The sequence below is a fragment of the Callospermophilus lateralis genome, chromosome X (assembly GCF_048772815.1).
Source record: "Callospermophilus lateralis isolate mCalLat2 chromosome X, mCalLat2.hap1, whole genome shotgun sequence".
Taxonomy (NCBI): domain Eukaryota; kingdom Metazoa; phylum Chordata; class Mammalia; order Rodentia; family Sciuridae; genus Callospermophilus; species Callospermophilus lateralis.
In genome coordinates this window covers 32,688,250-32,707,830 of record NC_135325.1, presented here as the reverse complement: position 1 = coordinate 32,707,830, position 19,581 = coordinate 32,688,250, and the positions used below count along the sequence as shown (strand labels likewise).

General features: G+C 36.2%; 1 protein-coding gene and 1 pseudogene across 1 annotated transcript in view; one reads left to right on the top strand and one right to left on the bottom strand.

Annotated features, from left to right (window-relative positions):
* Positions 1–19,581, bottom strand: part of LOC143639426 (uncharacterized) — an 831,269-nt gene that overhangs the window by 502,772 nt on the left and 308,916 nt on the right.
* On the top strand, positions 14,908–15,436 carry LOC143639435 (transcription factor BTF3 homolog 4-like; annotated as a pseudogene).

Sequence of the window (19,581 nt, the reverse complement as noted above, 5' to 3'; positions counted from 1 at the left end):
CCCGCCCCTCATGGAACTCAGCGGGCCCCCTTAGCTGGTGGGAGGCGGGACTCGGCATCCGGGTCTTTTTGCCCAAATTCTAGGCGCGGGATGGATACTTAGTCGAATATTACACTTGTTTTATGATGCAAGTTATGAGGGAACAGGAACCTCTGCTCACACAGGAAGACCCTGAAATTCCTAGTCCTTACTCCTCCCTTTATTAACCCTCCCCCTAGCCCCACACATTGCCTTGTCACTGTCGCCCGTTAGGAACCTTCCTCCACAACTCCCCCTAACCTTCTTCTATGCTTTCTTAAAACTTTCACGTTTGCTCAAAACTTGTGCAAGTACTCAGAAAAATAATTGTGATGTCTCTTTATTAGAATTATGAATTAAAGACCAAGTGGCATGTCTAAAATGAGCACGTACCGTTAAATCCTCCAGCCTGGTCCAACTCCTTGCTCAATAAAATGCTCTGGCATGTCTGTAATCCCAAGTACTTGAGAGACTGAAACAGAACGCTTGAGCCCAGGAGTTCAAGGCCATTCTGGGTAACATAGCAAGACTTCCATCTTAAAAAAAAAATGAATAAAGCATTTTGTTGAATGAACACATAAGTAGATTTTTTAAATTTACATATGCCAATTATTAACATTAATGATACTTGTATAGAATTTTATGAAAATAGATATGTATAGCTTATGTAAGAGAAAAAATAAATTGATTTCTCTGAGATACAGTATTTTGACATCTTGGTAGGACATCAAATGCATATTGATTCAGGTTCAAATTTGGTTATCTTTTACTTTCCCACTTATTCACATCTTGTAAGTATCCTAACTGAGCCTCTGACTTAACTTGAACATTAACAATGTTCCCCTTTTCACTTCCTGTCCTTATTGCACAATCAGGAAGAAAAAGTACAGTGCTGAAGTATTAGAAATTACTGCAAATTTACATTGCATATCTTAGGCAATAGTCTTTTCTCAGTGCAATTTTTTCATCTTCAGAATGTGAAAGTCCTATGTGAGAATGTTTTTGGATTAGAATCTCATTAGACACTTCATATTTACAGAATTTTAAAACTGTGATCACCACCATAGTGCAGCAGAGGAAGCAAAGGACCAGAGAGAAAGGGGTAAATATGGGGTCATAATAGGAGTGATTGAGCAGGTACTGGACAAATCCAGAGCATGTGTTTTCTAGTGCCCCTTCCTGCCTTAAATTTGTTCCTCCTTCATTGATTGGAAATAAAGAAGTAAAGAAGCATCTGCTTGGGCCTGATGCCTGTAGGATTTCCTTCCCACAGTTATAATGTTCCTTTTCATGCACAATCAGCATGACAAAACTAGTTTTAGGGAAACAAACTCTAAAACTCTCTTTTGAAATATTCACTAATGATAAACCAGAAACAAAGCCAATATAAAACAGTGGTCTTTTCAGAGACCCTTAAATAAAAGTGAAGATAATTCCCATCGAATTATCTGTTTTGTTAATTCCCATCAAATCATCACCCAAACCCAAAATAAAATAAAATAAAGTTACATTTTAAAACTGGGGACTAAAAAGTCAGTAAGAGCTAGGGCTAGTGTTCTCTCATTCTGTCTCTCACTATTAAAATTCTCTTCTCCCTCTCTTTTTCTCTCCCCCCATGAATTCACATCACTACTTTTTGCAAACAAGCTCTCTACATGCTTATCAAAATATACAGGCTGCCAACAATTCTCAGGGCCTTGATCCCTCCTGGCCTTTCTGTCCAACTGAATGCTACACTCTCTTCATATACTAGTTCAGACTCTCAAAAGAGATAATCAGATAAATTACTGGCCAGTCAAAAATAAACTGTCTATACACTGGTGTGTACCTCTGGTCTAATTGCTGCAGATGTAGGGATGAGTTTCTTATTACAAATATGGGTGGGGAGCAGGTCCTGAAAAGGAATGTGCTAACAGCTCAAATCCTACAAAGTCCAGGCAAAGTTTAGTTGTTCCTTCTACCAGTACACCTACTGCTGTTTATACTCTGGTCACTTTTTTTTTTTTGTCAATTCTTTTCTGTAGAATGCTGCACTTTATGTTCAGCTTAGTGTATGTATTTATCTGTTAGGTTGGGATTTATGCCTGGCCACGAGCTCTAGAGATGGTCCAGGGTTCCCTGTGTCTTGACCACAGAAGTGATATAGTTTCTTCTCAGAAGACAATCCTGGAACTGAGGGTTTAGCTTAGTGTTAAAGCACTTGGAAGGCATTTTTGAGGTCCTGGGTTCCATTCCCAATTTTAAAAAAATCAGAAGACAGCCCTTATGCAGTTTATCTGTATAACACAGATAATCAATTACCCCAATACAGTTGGCTAGAAAATTCTCCAACCTTGAGATGACTGGACACATCCTTGTTCACTCTGCACCCATCTAAGGAAACTGTTCACATCTAGTGAAGGAGGAAGGAAAGGGAGGAGTATTTCAGCTATCTATTGCTGCATAACAAACCACACGAAAATTAATAGATTGAAGCAATAGCTATTTATTTTATCCATGAGTCTGCATTTTAGGCAGGGTTTGGCAGGAATAACTTAACTGAGCTCCACAGTATGTCCAGAGTCTCAGCTTGGATGACTCAAATGGCTGAGGAACTGGCCAGGAATTATTATACATGAAATCTTAGACTTTTTATATATAATCTCTCCAGCAAGGTGGCTTTAGGGTAGTTGGACTTCACATCTCACACTCAGGGCTCCAAGAGTGGGTGTTCTAAGAGATCAAAGCAGATGCTGCAAAGCCTCCTGTAGCAAAGCCTCAGAAGCCACACAATGTCACTTCCACTCCATTCTCTTGGTCACTCATTAGACACTACCCTACTCACAAAGTGAAGAGACTAAATAAGGGAAATGAATACAGTAAGGCACAGATCTTCGAGGTGTTATCTCGGAGGCTGGCTACTGCAATGTGTTGATATTATCTCTCTACCAAAAAAGGAGATTGGAAGGTTTTAAAATTACATAGACAGAAAATTTTTTTGAGCTAACATTCCTTCTTACTTTTTATTTATTGATTGTTTTTTCTTTTGCAGTTCCAGGGGTTGAACCCAGAGCTTCACACATACTAGGTAAGCACTGAACTACATTTCTAGCCATTTTTTATTTCATTTTGAGACAGGATCTCATTATGTTTCCCAGGCTGTTCTCAAACTTGCAGTCCTCTTGGCTCAGCCTTCTAAACTGCTGGGCTAACAGGCATACATTGTCTCACATTTTAACTTTCAAATAATTCTTCTGGATTTTCTTTTACCACCTTATTGATCAGTTCCAATTATGTTTTAAAATATTGGAAATTTTGTGTAATCAGGTTACAAAGACTGTTTTTTTCTAATTGCAATTATCATAGGTATCTTATACAATGTTATTAATAGGAGACTCAATTTAGGCCAAATAAAAATTATTTTTTCATCAATGACCTGACTTCCTAATCAGGTTTTTGAGGATTTGAATGTAACCTGTATTCATCCTGTGTTATTTTTCTTTTTTTTTTATTACAATTGGTGAATCTGTCCTCTCGTATGAATGTCAATTTATCAAATGGATTAGGATATTATACTGGGCTGTCTGACAGTATTCTCATTCATTCTTACAAAAATTATTTTCCCAGACCTTTTTTATTTTTATTTTTAAAATTTTCTTACAAAATTTATAAATATCCCTGTATTCTGGGCATTATGCTAGGTGATGAGATGAAAATGGATTAAATGCTCAGTTTAATAGAAGAGATAGATAAAAAAATAAATGATTTCAATACGATATTAAGGATATAACAACACATACACTGATAATTAGGAAAAGGTATAGCAGATTTCACAAAATAGGAATTATAGGGGATACAGATTTTTAATCCTGATGGGAGCCAGGAGAATAGAAGAGTCGAGAAAAGCTTCTCAGAAGTGAATGGGTTTTTGTTTTTGTTTTTTCTTTGTTTCTATTTTTTTTGTAGTTTTTATTTGTTCTATTTAGTTGTACATGACAGCAGAATGCGTGTCAATTTATCATACACAAATGTAGCACAACATTTCAATTCTCTGGTTATAGAGATACACCATTCGTTCAATCATACATGTACCTAGGATAATGATGTCCATCTCATTCCACCATTTTTTCTACCTTCATAACCTCTCCCCGCCTTCCCCTTTGCCCAATCCAAAGATCCTCCATTCTTTTCACGCCCCCCCATCATAGATCAGCATCCACTAATCAGAGAAAACATTCAGCCTTTAGTTTTTTGGGATTGGCTTACTTCACTTAGCATAATATTCTCCATCTCCATCCATTTACCTGAAAATGCCATAATTTTACTCTCTTTTAATGCTGAGTAATATTCCATCGTGTATACATACCACAGTTTCTTTATCCATTCATTTATTGATGGGCATCTAGGTTGGTTCCACAGTTTAGCTATTGTGAATTGAGCTGCTATAAACATTGGTGTTGCTATGTGACTTTGGATATAAACTGAGGAATGGGATAGCTGGGTCAAATGGTGGTTCCATTCCAAGTTTTCTGAGGAATCCCCACACTGCTTTCCAAAGTGGTTGTACTAATTTGCAGTCCCACCAACAATATGAGTGTACCTTTTTCCCCACATTCTCTCTAACACTTATTATTGCTTGTATTCTTGATAACTGCCATTCTGACTGGAGTGAGATGAAATCTTAGAGTAGTTTTGATCTGCATGTATCTAATTACTAAAGATGTTGAACACTTTTCCATATATTTGTTGATCAGTTGTATATCTTCTTTTGACAAGTTCCTTAGCCCACTTATTGAGTTGTTTGCTTTTTTTTTTGGCATTAAGTTTTTTGAATTCTTTATATATCCTGGAGATTAGTGCTCTATCTAATGTGCATCTGGTAAAAATTCATTCCCATACTGTAGGCTTTCTCTTCATCACAATGATTGTTGCTTTTTTCTGAGAAGAAGATTTTTAATTTGAATCCATCTCATTTATTAATTCTTGATTTTATTTCTCACATTTTAGGAGTCTTGTTAAGGAAGTCGGAGCCTAATCCAACATGATGAAGATTTGGGCCTAGTTTTTCTTCTATCAAGTGCAGGGTCTCTGGTCTAATTCCTAGGTCCTTGATCCACTTTGAGTTGAGTTTTGTGCATGGTGAAGGATAGAGGTTTAATTTCATTTTGCTACATATGGATTTCCAATTTTCCCAGCACCATTTGTTAAAGAGGCTATCCCTTCTCAAATGTATGTTTTTGATGCCTTTGTCTAGATAACTATATGAGATAACTATATTTATATGTGTTAGAAGAACTCAAACTATCATTATTTGCTGATGACATAATTCTATAGTTAGAAGATCCAAAAAAATTCCATGAGAAAACTTCTAAACTAATAAATGAATTCAGCAAATTAGCAGGACATAAAATCAATACCCATAAATCAAATACATTTCTATACAAAAGTGTTGTATCCACTGAAAGAGAAATTAGAAAAACTAACCCATTCAATCACTCAAAAATCATAAAATACTTGGGAATCACTCTAACAAAAGAGGCGAAAGACCTCTATAATGAAAACTATAGAACACTAAAGAAGGAAATTGAAGAAGACCTTAGAAGATGGAAAGATCTCCCATGTTCTTGGACAGACAGAATTAACATTATCAAAATTGCCATACTACCAAAACTGTTAATGCAGTTTTGATTTAATGCAATTACTATTAAAATCCTAATAACATTCTTCACAGAACTAGGAAAAGCAACATGAAATTCATTTGGAAAACTAAACCCAGAATAGCCAAAGCAATCCTTAGCAAGAAAAGTGAAGCAGGAGGCCTCACAATACCAGACCTTAAACCATACTACAGAGCAATAGTAACAAAAACATGGTATTGGCACCAAAATAGACATGTAGACCAATGGTACAGAATAGAAGACACAGAGACCAACCCACATAAATACAGTTATCTTTATTTATTTTTTGGGGGGTATCAGGGATTGAACCTAGGAGTACTTAACCACTGAGCCACATCCCCAGCCCTTTTTAATATTTTATTTAGAAACAGGGTCTCACTGAGTTGCTTAGGATCTCTCTAAATTGCAGAAGCTGGCTTTGAACTCACAATCCTCCTGCCTCAGCCTCCCAAGCCACTAGGATTACAGGTAAACCCCACCGTACACAGCCAGAAGTGAATGTTCTTTTTTTTCTCAGTTGTTGATGGAACTTTATTTTATTTTTATGTGGTGCTACAAATTGAACCCAGTGCCTCACACATGCTAGGCAAGTGCTCTACCACTGAGACACAACCTCAGTCCCCAGAAGTGAATGTTCTTAACAGCATAAAGTGAAAATAATGTTAGTAAACTTTTTGTATCAAAGAAACTCCAAAGGAAAGTATATTGAAATGATAGTTTCTAGACTAAAAAAAATCATTTTTTTTCTAGTGGAATTTCCATTTTCTAAACATTCATCTCCATATTTTTAAGGAAAGGGACAAACTCAGATAAATATAAAATTACAGAGCTCATCACAGTGTGTTAGAAAATCTGTTTTTATCCTTAGGATTTTACTTAAAAAAAAAGAACTACTTCCCATTTCACCCACTCTAAATGAGAGATTTAGTTAGTTTCCTCTTCCCATGTATACCAAAATTAAGCTCTCCATCTGACATCTAGAAGATCTCCACTTACATAATTGCTACTCATCAATATTTAGATAGTTTAAAAATAAATCCAAAATAGAGAGAAAAAAATATTGAGGCAAAATAACTGATGTCACAAGGTAAAAATGCTAATAAAAATGATGTATAATAATAATTATGAAATTTTACAAAGGAAAGGTTAATATCATATAGCTGTCCAACACCTAAGCAGGCCAAAAGTCCCTTGGACTTATAAGAGTAGAAACTCTTTCCTAGTCTCCCCTCTCTTCCTCCCTGAGTTTATAACAAAGTGAACAAATGTCATGGCTTATCCTAGACAAAATCTTCCATTCTGCTAAGTTTGGTGCAGTTCCCACTTCCTCACCTTCCCACAGCAAACACTCAGCTCATAGCACATTCTTAGATCAGGAAAAGAAAGTGAAACAGAGAAGCTGGTCAAGGTGGTGCATGTCTGTAATCCCAGCTACTTGGGACACTGAGGCAGAAGGATCCCAAATTCAAGATCAGCTTCAGCAACATAGTGAGACCCTGTCTCAAAATAAAAGAAAACAAGGGCTAGGGTGTAGTTCAGTGGTCAAGTGCCTCTAGGCTCAATTCCGATTCCAGGGAAATAAGTAAATAAATAAAACTGACAAAGTGTGATAATTTTCTTCTCTACCCAGCAGAAAAGATGATCCCAAATGTTTATGGTTTATTGCCCTTTAGCAAGTTAACCAATTTTGTATCCATGGTAGCTATCTTATTTCACTCTTCCTTTTTTCCCCACTGATTATATAAAATCCAACTTCTCATATCCTCTTTGAACCACATTTATCAACATTTTGGCTTTCTCATTAATGAATTTTGACACTAGCTTGCTGTTAGTTTATATGAGAATTATACTTTTAATATTTTCAAAATTATACTCTGTATCCTTTTTTCAAGTAGTCTTCTTATCAATCAGGAGGCAATAGGGCATGTATAGAATATAATTGTTAAAATGAAAGTATAGATAAGAAATGTAACAGATTTGATAAGAACTTAGACTATCTTAGGAAGTATACCCACAGTTATACAAAAAAAAAATTGAAAAATAAATATTTGCAGCCATACTAATTTAGAATTAAAATTCTTGTGTGTAAATTTCAAGATTCTAACTTTTCTTTCTTATTGGATAGTTTTGAAGTGTTGATCAAATTTGTGCCTCTGGTCATCTGAATGGTTGTATAGTCATCTTTGCTGATTACTAATAAGTCTATCAAGTTTGCCTTGGGAATTTTTTTCTTTGCATATTTGACTATAATAGCTAGTTTCTGTTTAGCTTTCATTGGTCTTTACGAATTGTTTCCCTGTTGCAAACAATGTTGTAGCATTCATTACTGGGAGAATATGGCAATTTTGTTATTTTTCTTCAAAAGACCCAGTCCAAATTTTAAAAACTTTAAACCCTACAAATCCTGTCTTAAAGTGAATTATTGTTTATTAAAAACCATTCTCAGTAATTCCTCAGAATGTGACCTTATTTTGAGACAGGATCTTTACAGAGGTAATCAAGGTATAGTGAAGTCATTAGGGTAGGACCTAATCAAATATAACCAATATCTTAATTAAAAGGGGGAATTTGGATACAGAAATATCCATAGAAAGAAGATATGAAGACATATAGGGAGAAGACAGCCACTTATAAGCTAAGGAGAAAGATCTGGAACTGATCTTTTCCTCACAGTCCTCAGAAGAAAGAAAACCTGCTAATGCCTTGATTGTGTAATTACAGCCTCTGAAAAGTGTGAGACGATACATTTTTGCTATTTAAGTCCCCCCATTCTGTGATACTTTTTTTGGGCAACACTAGCAAATTAATTCAGCTGTACTTGGGGGTTTCTTTTCTTCAATCATGTAGATTGATTATTTGGTTTTGTTCTGGCCTATAATCAGAATGCAATAGCTGCCTATGTGAAAGGTTTGGTACACAGTTATCAAAGAGATAGATTTTTAAAAGTCCCAGGACTAGCTTCCAGGATTAAAAAGTTTCCCAGAGGACAAGAAACATTTAAACACTGCCTTTTAGCTCTGAAGAAACAGTGTTGCAGAAAATACTCCTAATAAGAATTATACTTCAACTTTTTTTTTTCAGTTTTGGGGATTGAACCCAAGGCTTCAAGCATATAAGCAAGCGCTTAACCACTGAGTACATTCACGGCCCCTGTTTTTAATTTTGTATTTTGGGACAGGGTCTCACTAAGTTGCCAAAACTGGCCTTGAATTTGCAATCCTCCTGCCTCAGCCTCTCAAGTAGCTAGGATTACAGGCATATGCCATTGCACCTGGCTAATGATTAGTAATATTGAGTGTTTTTCATATATCTATTGGCTATTTATGTCTCCTTTTCAGAAGCCCTAACATCCTTAATACACACCCATCAATATTACTAATAATATTGGAGGTCTTCATGAGGCCAATGAACATGATGTGGTAATTTGCTGTAGCTCTATGCAGCTATCCCGTGGGCCATATTATGACTCAATTGCAGATGAATCTGATTCATAACATTTAGGATCTCCCTGGCAATAGAATAATTGCTATAAATGAATGGATTTTTCAGTTGATCTTTTTGTATATAGAGAAGATAGTGGCCTCTTAGACACGAATTAAGTTTTCTCAAAACTCCGTAAGTTGATAAAAGGTCTAGACATAATTCCAAGAGTCTTTACCTGCAGAGTATAGAGGACCAGCTCCACCATGAAGCTGGGGGAAGCTGGTACCCACATAAGCCACAGCTAAATTTAGATCTTGGCAGAATGTCTTGTGATTCTTCTGCATGGGAGGCTTGAGAGAAGCAAATGCAAAGTCATTTCCTACTCACTTGCTTATCTTCCCTGGACGATATCAGCCTAGAAAGCTGTCATAAGATAAATTCTTATAGCCTTTGGATTTGAATGAGGTCAGAGGCTTTCTGCCTCACCCCTTTAACATAGTCATAGGCAATAAAACCACTCTGCTTGAGTCACAGTAGGCTCCTCAGAAACAAGGAGTCTATTAATTTGTTTTATAGTCATTTAGCCTGGCCTTGTGCTTGACACACGGTTCACCTGCTATCCAGGTGAGTACAAAGGCTAACATCTTGGGGAAAGAAAAGCATGGAAAAGTTTACCTGGGGCCAATCAGAGTGTCTTCAAACTCTCAGAAGCAGATCACCTCCATTTTCTTCTCCCAAACCTCCTTCTATTCCTTAATGTTGTCATATTGGTGGCATTTCATTAGAAGGCAAAGGAAATGAACAAACAATTTATGATCATGGGAATGCAAAGAGCTCTTAAATATTTAAAATATTTTCATCTCACTAGTAATAAAATATGAAGACAAAAACAACATTAAATTAGCAAAGTCCTGGCAAGAGTATGGGGTGGAGCAAAACAGTACCAGATTTTGGAAAAACAAACTGGCAGTATGCATAATAATAGTCTATTCTCTTTTTTGTACATTACTTTTTATTGTTAATTGACAAATTATAATTGTACACATTTATGGGATACAATGTGATATTATGATATATGTGTACAATATGGAGTGATTAAATTAAGTTAATTGGCATACACATCACCTCAAATGCTGATCATTTTTGTGGTGAGAATATTTGAAGTTCACTCTCTAGTAATTTTGAAACATAAACATTATTAATAACTATATTCTCTGTGCTGTACAATAACTATCAAAAATTTATTCCTCCTTACTGAAACATTGCACCCTTTGACAATATCTCCCTATTTCTCTGACCCCAGAGCCTCTGGTAACCACCATTTTATTCCCTGCTTCTGAGTTTGATTGTTTTAGATTCCACATATACATGACAACATGTGGTATCTGTCAATGCCTGGCTTATTTCACTTAGCATAGTATCCTCTAGCTTCATTCATATTATCACAAATAGGCAGGGTTTCCTTTTTTAAGGATGAATAATATTCCATTGGGCATATATGCCATATTTTCTTCATCTTTTTTTTTTTTGTGTGTGTGTGTGGTGCTAGGTATTGAACCTGGGGGCTTGTGCATGCTAGGCAAGCACTCTACCATGAGCCACATCCCTAGCCCTCTTTTATCCTTTCATTTGTTGATGGACACTTAGATTGATCTATATCTTGGCTATTGTGATTAATGCTGTGATCAACACAGGAGTGCAGATATCTCTTTGATATACTGATTTCAAATCCCTTGAGTAAAAAACCCAGTAGTGGGATTGCTGGATCATATGGTATTTCTACTTTTAAGTATTTTACAAACCTCCATGCTATTTTTTTTCATAATGGCTATTCTAGTGTACATTCCTACCAACAGTGTGCAAGGGTTCCCTTTTCTCCATATCCTTGCCAACACTTGTTATCATTCATCTTTTTGATAATAGCCATTTTTATCAATATGACATGAATATCCTTTTGTGGATTTGATTTGTATTTGCCTAATGATTAGTAATATTGAGCATTTTTCATATATCTATTGGCCATTTATGTCTCCTTTGAGAAATATCTATTTATGTCCTTTGTCTGTTTTTAAAAATATTTTTAGTCAATTGTTTTTGTCAATGGAACTTTATTTTTTATTTATTTATATGTGGTGCTTGGAATCAAACCCCGTGCCTCACACATGTTAGGCAAGCACTCTACCACTGAGCTACAACCCCAACCTCTTTTGTCCATTTTTTAATCAGGTTATTTGCCTTCTTGTTATTGATTTGTTTGAGTTCCTTATATGTTAGTCCCTCATCAGATGTATGGTTTACAAAATTTTCTCCCAATACATAGGTTTTATCTTTACTATATTATTCCTTTTGTTGTACAGAAGTTTTTGTAGTTTGGTGCAATCTATTTTTATGGTATTTTTTTAATTAGTTATATATGACAGCAGATTACATTTCATTTCATTGTACATGAATGGAGTACAACTTTTCATTTCTCTGGTTGTACAAGATAGGAGTCACACCATTTGTGCAATCATACATGTACCTAGGGTAATGATGTCCATCTCACCTACCCCCATACCCCCTTCCCTCCCTGCTTCCCTTTGCCCAAACCAAAGTTCCTCCATTCTTCCCATGCCCCCTCCCCCCATTGTGGATCAGTATCCACGTATCAGAGAGAACATTCGGTCTTTGGATTTGGGGGCTTAGCTTAATTCATTTAGCATGATATTCTCCAACTCTATTCATTTACTTGCAAATGCCATAATTTTATTCTCTTTTAATGCTGAGTAATAGTCCATTGTGTGTGTATATATATTACAGTTTCTTTCTCCATTCATCTACTGAAGGGCATCTAGGTTGGTTCCACAGTTTGAGAATTGAACTGCTTATAAACATTGGTGTGACTATGTCACTATAGTATGCTGATTTTAAGTCCTTTTGATATAAACTGAGGAGTGGGATAGCTGGGTCGAATGGTGGTTCCATTTCAAGTTTTTTAAGGAATTTCCATACTGCTTCCCAGAATAGTGGCACCAATTTCCAGTGCCAACAGCAATGTATGACTGTATCTTGTATTCTGGATAATTGCCATTCTGACTAGGATGAGATGAAATCTTAGAGCAGTTTTGATTTGCATTTCTCTATTTGCTAGAGCTGTTGAACATTTTTTCATATATTTGTTATTAATTGTATATTTTCTTCTGAGAAGTATCTGTTCAGTTCCTTAGTACATTTATTGAAGGGGATATTTGTTTTTATGGTGTTAAGTTTTTTGAGTTCTTTATATATCCTGGAAATTAGTGCTCTATCTGTTGTGCATGTAGTAAGCTTCGTGCAATCTTAATTGTCTATTTTTGCTTTTGTTGCTTGTTCTTTTGGGCTCAAATCCAAAAATTCATTGCCTATACCAATATGGTATAGTTTCCCCTGTTTTCTTCTAGTAATTTAATAGTTTCAGGTCTTTTAAGCTTTTTAACCATTTTGACTTTATTTTTACATATGAGATAAGGGTTCAAAATACTTCCTCTGCATGTAGATATCCAGTTTTCAAAATACCAGTCATTGAAAAGACTGTTCCCATTGTGTATTCTTTTTTAAAAAAAATTTTGTAGTTGTACATAGACAGAATGCCTATATTTTATTTGTTTATTTTTATGTGGTGCTAAGGATTAAACCCAGTACCTCACATATGCTCCACAAGCGCTCTGCTAATGAGCCACAGCCACAGCCCCCCATTGTGTTTTTTTTTCTTTAGGTATTGGGGATTAAAGTCAAGGGCACTTGACCACTGAGCCACATCCCCATCACTATTTTGTATTTTATTTAGAGACAGGGTCTCACTGAGTTTCTTAGTGCCTCGATTTTGCTGAGGTTGGCTTTGAACTCTTGATCCTCCTGTCTCAGCTTCTCAAGCCACTGGGACCCATCATGTATTCTTGCATTAATAAATCAATTGGCACTTAAGTGTATAGGTTAATTTCTGGACTCTCTATTCTGTTCTCTTGGCCAGCATCTGTTTTTATTCCATTTGCATGCTGTTTTGATTATTATATTTTTGTAATATTATCTCAGTCAGGTAGTGTGATGCCTGCAGCTTTGTTCATTTTGTCAAAATTGCTTTGACTATATAAAGTCTTTTATGGTTCCATATAAATTTTAAGATTTTTTTCTATTTCTGTGAAAAACAACATTGGATTTTAATAGAGGTTGCACTGAATCAAATCACTTGGGTAATATGGACATTTTAATTATATTAATTTTCCAATTAAATGAACACAGAATATTTTTCCATTTATTTGTGTCTTCTTTCATTTCTTTATAAATGTTTTATACTTTATGTGTGTGTTACTGAAAATCAAACACAGGGCCTCACATATGCAGGGCAAGCACTCTATCACTGAGCTACATACCCAGCCATTTTAAAAATTTTATTTTGGCATGGGGCCTCCCTAAATTGCCCAGACTTGCCTCAAGCTGATCCTCCTGCTTCAGCTCCCTGAGTGGGTAGGATTATAGGTACATACCACTATACCTAGATATTTTACAGTGTTTTTTTAATGTATAGATCTTTTACGTCCTTGGTTAAATTTATTTGAGGGAGGGGGGAATGAGATTGTTTTATTTCCTGGATAATTCATTGTTATTGTATAGAAATGTTACTGATTTTTAAAAAATATTTATTTTTTAGTTGTAGTTGGACACAATACCTTTATTTATTTATTTATTTTATATGGTGCTGAGAATTAAACCCAAGGCCTCACACGTGCTACATGAGTGCTCTACTGTTGAGCCACAATCCCAGTCCAGAAATGTTACTGATTTTTGCATGTTGATTTTATATCCTGAAATTTTACTGAATTTATTTTAATAGGTTTTGGTGAAGTCTTTAGGGCTTTGTATATATAAAATTATGTCAGCATCAAACACAAACCATTTCACTTCTTCCTTCCAATTTGGATGCCTTTTATTTCTTTCTCTTGACTAATTGCTCTGGGAAGGACTTCCTCTATTATGGTCTATTCCCTTTGATCAAGTAACTTTACTTATAGGAAGCTTATTTAAGGAAATGAATAGAAAAAGGGATAAAAAATTGTAAATAAAGATTTTTATGGGTGATATTTTAAATAATTAAAAATGGATGCATTTTAAATGTTCATTAATTTGAAATCATTGACAAATGATTACACAGCCATTTGATGGGATGTTATGCAGATTAAAATTACATTTACAATTTTAAATGCATGAAAATGCTTAACATATATGAGAAAATACTCATCATCTACATATAAATGCTTAATATAAATTTCATACTTGATATGAAAAAATTTAACAAAAAATTTATATAGGCATGTGAAAAAAATGGGAGGAAATACATTAAAATATTAACTGGTTGAATAATGAGAACAAAGTGAATATAATTTTATTACAATATATCTAAATCAAAGGGGGAATAAATTATAGTTATAATCTGTAACTAAATAAATGTCAAACTTTTAAAATTCCAATTATTCTCTTCTTTTATCTGCCTTATGTAACAGGAAAGATCTCCCACTGCAGCTCCCATTCTTTCAATGTTCCTATGGCTGGGGAAATGCTCTCAAGCATGAGTTGCTTTCCCTGAATCCTGGATGTCCAGGTCCCAAGACAGAATGAAAAAAGAGCAACACAAATCAAGAAGTCAGCCAAACTCCAGGCTCAGATAAGGATGGGGACAAGTGTTCAGCCTGCAGAAAGAAGGTAGTACATAGAACAGCTATAGCTTATGACAAAAAGCTTGAGAGTTCTCTAAAAAATAACCTGTGAATAAATAGCTGATATTGAAGAGGTGAACATGATTAAAGATGATAGGATAGTCATTCATTTCAATAGTCCCCAAGTCCAGTTGGGTGCAGTGGCACATGCCTATAATTCTAGTTGCTCAGGAGGCTGAGGCAGGAGGATAGTGAGTTCAAAGCCAGCCTCAGCAACTTAGGCCATAAGCAACTTAGCAAGACCCTGTCTCTAATCAAAATATAAAAAAGGGCTAGGGATGTGGTTCAGTGTTTAAGTGCCCCTGAGTTCAATAGCCAGTACCACAAACAAACAAACAAACAATACCCAAGTGCAAGCTTCCCTCTCTGCTAACACTTTCACAATTACAAGGTCATGCAGCAGTCAAATCTATCACAGAAATGCTTCCTGGAATATTAAGCCACTTGGTGCTCATAACTTAATGAGCCTTAGAAAGTTAGCTAAACAGTCCCCTCAGCAAGTGTTGAGTAGCAAAGCACCAAAACTAGAAGACATTGAAGAAGAGGATGATGATGTTCCAGAGCCTGTAAAAATTTTTTTATGAAGCATCAAAGAATGAAGCTAACTAAAATCTTCTCTGGTTTTTGGAAGCTAGCATGGATTATTTTTAACATATCAGCTGTGTGGTTCCAAAGTTCACAGATAACTAGATCATCACCAGTTACTAGTTCAGTAATGTAAATATTTTTTATATTAATAGAGTAGCTCATTCAGATTTTTTTGTTGTTGTTATTTAACTTTGCATCATGCACTTCTTCCCAGGATCTATTCTGTTGGTCAAAATGTAAAGTATCTAGGGCTGGGGATATGGCTCAAGCGGTAGCATGCTCGCCTGGCATGTGTGCAGCCCGGGTTCGATCCTCAGCACCACATACAAACAAAGATGTTGTGTCCACCGAAAACTGAAAAATAAATATTAAAAATTCTAAAGAAAAATGTAAGTATTTATATTAAACAATCACGAGGCTCAGTCAGGTCAAAGGGTATAAGTCCTGTGTGTAAAGACTTAAGTAGAAATAATAATGAATTTGAAACCACATAAAGAACAATAAAAAGTACTACTTATTAAATTCTTAATGTACCAAATGCTATTATAAGTTATTAAATAATTTATTACTCCTAAAGACTCTATGAAGAACGATTCTTCTTATCCCCATTTTGCAGATGAGGAAATTGGAGTACAAGATTTTACAAAGTAAATGGTTAAGCTGGGTTTTGAACTTGGTCCAAGCCACTATGTGGGTTCTCCAGCAAGAATTGGAAAGTAGGCTCAGATCCCTACTGATTTTGTTCTGAAGTCCCCTCAAGTGAATATAAGGCCTGGATTCACCCATTCACATGGAGAGTTGTACTCCTGGAAAGGATAAACATGTTTGCATGGGTCACTGTACAGATATAGGTGGTGTCCTTCCCATGTGCTCAAAGATTATGGCTCTGTGGTTCACAGTCATACACTGAGCAACCCCCTTTCTCTGAGTCTATTCTCTGTTGTTATAACTGAATATCACAGACAGGGTGATTTATAAAGAATAAAGTTTTATTTAGATCATGGTTCTGGAGGCTAGGAGGTCCAAGGTTGAGGGACCACATTTAGTGACACCCTTATAGCTAGTGGGGATCCACTGCAGAATCCTGAAGTAAGAGAAGAGCATATAAGAGACAGAGCCAAATTAGTTTTTATAACAGAATCTCATGATAACCCATGAGCCCACAAATCTATTAATCTGTGAATGGATTATTCCAGTCAGGAGGGCAAAGCCCATACCTAAACACCTTTTAAAAATCCAATGAAGTCCTACTTCTTAATAATACACAATGGGAATTAAGTTTTGACTTGAGTTTGGGCAGGTTCATTCAGAATATCATACCAGGGTGGCTTTGTCCTGGAAGACCTCCAGGCTCAGCTGAACCAATGCATATCCCATAGTTCTGTGCCTGGGTTTTATCTCAATTTCTCTTTGCTTACCAAGGAGTTCCTTCTTGTAATTTTTCATACTTTACTGACAGCAAATCTCAATTGGAGCCACCAGGTCCAGAGCAACAAGGTTCTGTATCCCTTTCAAAGGGCTAAAACTGAACTTGATCCATACATCAAGAAATATTAAGAGGATTCTCACTGACGAGCCACACACATCCTTGCCTTAGGGTAATGGGCAACAGATATGACTTTCACAATATTGCCATAATGTTGGGAGCCTTCTGGTCTCAAGTCAAGAAGAGGAGGCAGGGAGCTTCTGATATCTTCTTATATAAAATAAAACTTCTGCAATGAATTATGGGCTAAATTGTACCCCCTCCTAATTTATGTCTCCTTACTCCTACCTCAGAATGTGACTGTTATTTGAAGAAGGGGCATTTAAAGAGATAATTAATGTAAAATGAGGTCATATGGGTGGGTCAGGATCCAATCTGACATGGTATTTTTATAAGAAGGGACACAGGGGCTGGGGCTGGGGCTCAGTGGTAGAGCACTTGCCTAGCATGCATGAGGCACTGGGTTCGATCCTTGGCACCACATAAAAACAAACTAATGTATCCACCTAAAACTAAAGATACATACATAAATAAATATTAAAAAAAGAGGGGCTGGGGATGTGGCTCAAGCGGTAGCGCGCTCGCCTGGCATGCGTGCGGCCCGGGTTCGATCCTCAGCACCACATACAAACAAAGATGTTGTGTCTGCCGATAACTAAAAAATAAATATTAAAAAATTCTCTCTCTCTCACTCTCTCTTTAAAAAAAAAGAAAGGACACAGGCATAAATGCACACAAAGGCAAGGCTGTGTAAGGATGTAATGAGAAGGCAGCCATCTGCAAACCAAAGGAAGAAGACTCAAAAGAAACAAAACCTGCTGACAGGACTGGGGTTGTATCTCAGTAGCATAGCACTTGCTGTGTTTGATCCTCAGCACTGCATAAAAATAAATAAAATAAAATAAAGGTATTTTTTCCATCTACTACTAAAAAGAGTTTTAAAAACCTGCTGATGGGCTGGGGTTGTGGCTCAGCAGTAGAGCGCTCACCTCATACATTCAAGGCCCTGGGTTTGATCATCAGCACCACATAAAAATAAAATAAGGTATTGTGTCCAATTACAACTAAAAAAATAAATATTTTTAAAAAACCCTGCTGATATTTTGATCTTGAATTTACACCATCCAAAACTGTAAGAAAAATTATTATTTTTTTGTTTAGGCCATCTATTTTCTGTGGTATTCTGTTATGGTGGCCCTAGCAGACTAATGCACAAGGATGAAAAATGGACTATGATACTATAAACCAATGGCATACATTCATGAGTGGCAGTGTGTGCAGAAGTAGGGAAATGGCCCTGGAGATGGGCAGCCCATGCCTATGTTGTCGCTAAACACTCCTTTCCCCCAACTTCCTACATTACTGTCCAGGATCTCAGAAGTGTAAGGAGGCTATGGCAAAACTATAATAACTAATAAGTGCTTCAGCTTGAGTAACCCCCAGATGTCTTTCTCTCATAGTGGTTTGATGGTATGTATATCTGTTTGTTGTCTGTCTTCTTCCACTTCTCCTCTTCCGAGTTTACAGAATTCTAAACTTCTGGTATATATTGATTAATTAGTTATTTATATTTTTACTATTGTAGCATTCTGTAGTAAAGAATTTTTGTCTGTTCCATTTTTTGGTAGTACTGGGTTTTGAACCCAAGGATGCTCTACATCTGAACTGACCTTCAACTCTTTTTATTTCTTATTTTGAGATAGGGTCTCATTAAATTGCCCAGAGTTAGACATCACAGTCATAATAACAAAAAATTTTCTTCATGCATTTTTTATGAGCATAGGAAAAACTCCTTCCTAACACAGGGTTTAATTATTTGCCTTGGGCTTGAATTAGAGGGTGGTAGTGGGGGAATCTAAGATGGCAGGAAGCACAGCAAAAGTTTGTGGTCCTTTGCCCTAGTGCTTCACTCTTGTGTGTGTGTGTGTGTGTGTGTGTGTGTGTGTGTGTGTTGCACGCAGTGTGTAAGCATGCATACACTAAGGATCAATCCCAGGGCCTCACAAATGCCAAGTCAGCACTCTACACCAATGAGTCACATCCCCAGCCCTAGGGCTTCACTCATTGTGCCTAAGTTACTCTCCCGGTGTTTATTTACTTACTTCTTTCTGCTAGTTTATCTCCTCACTCTATATACTTTCTATATCTCATTGTTTCTATTTTATGTTATCTCACAATTTCTTTTTTTAAATATATATTTATTTTTTAGTTGTAGGTGGACACACAATGTCTTTATTTCATTTTTATGTGGTGCTGAGGATCGAACCAAGTGCATCACACATGCTAGGTGAGCATTCTACCACTGAGCCACAACCCCAGCCCTATTGTCTCACAATTTCTTTACATATGACCTATCATAGCTACCAAATATTTTTGTATTTATCAGCTACATTCCTCAGAGTGGACTGGTACTCAGCCAATTTCTTCTTGGCAGAAGAAATCCCAGGTTGCACACCTGTTTGGATTAGTTGCTTTGGGGTCAGATGTGTAACCAATCATCAGTTTAAACATGTGTGGCTATCAGGACATCAGAGAGCCAAAGAGTGAAAGCCTGAGGGCTGTCCCTTGAGTTGGAACTATGGGTGAGATTCACAATGCACTTGGCATGTGAACAAAGTTTCATGCCTCCCTGCACTCAATTAATGAGATGATTTTTTTTTACTGGTTACTTACTGTCATA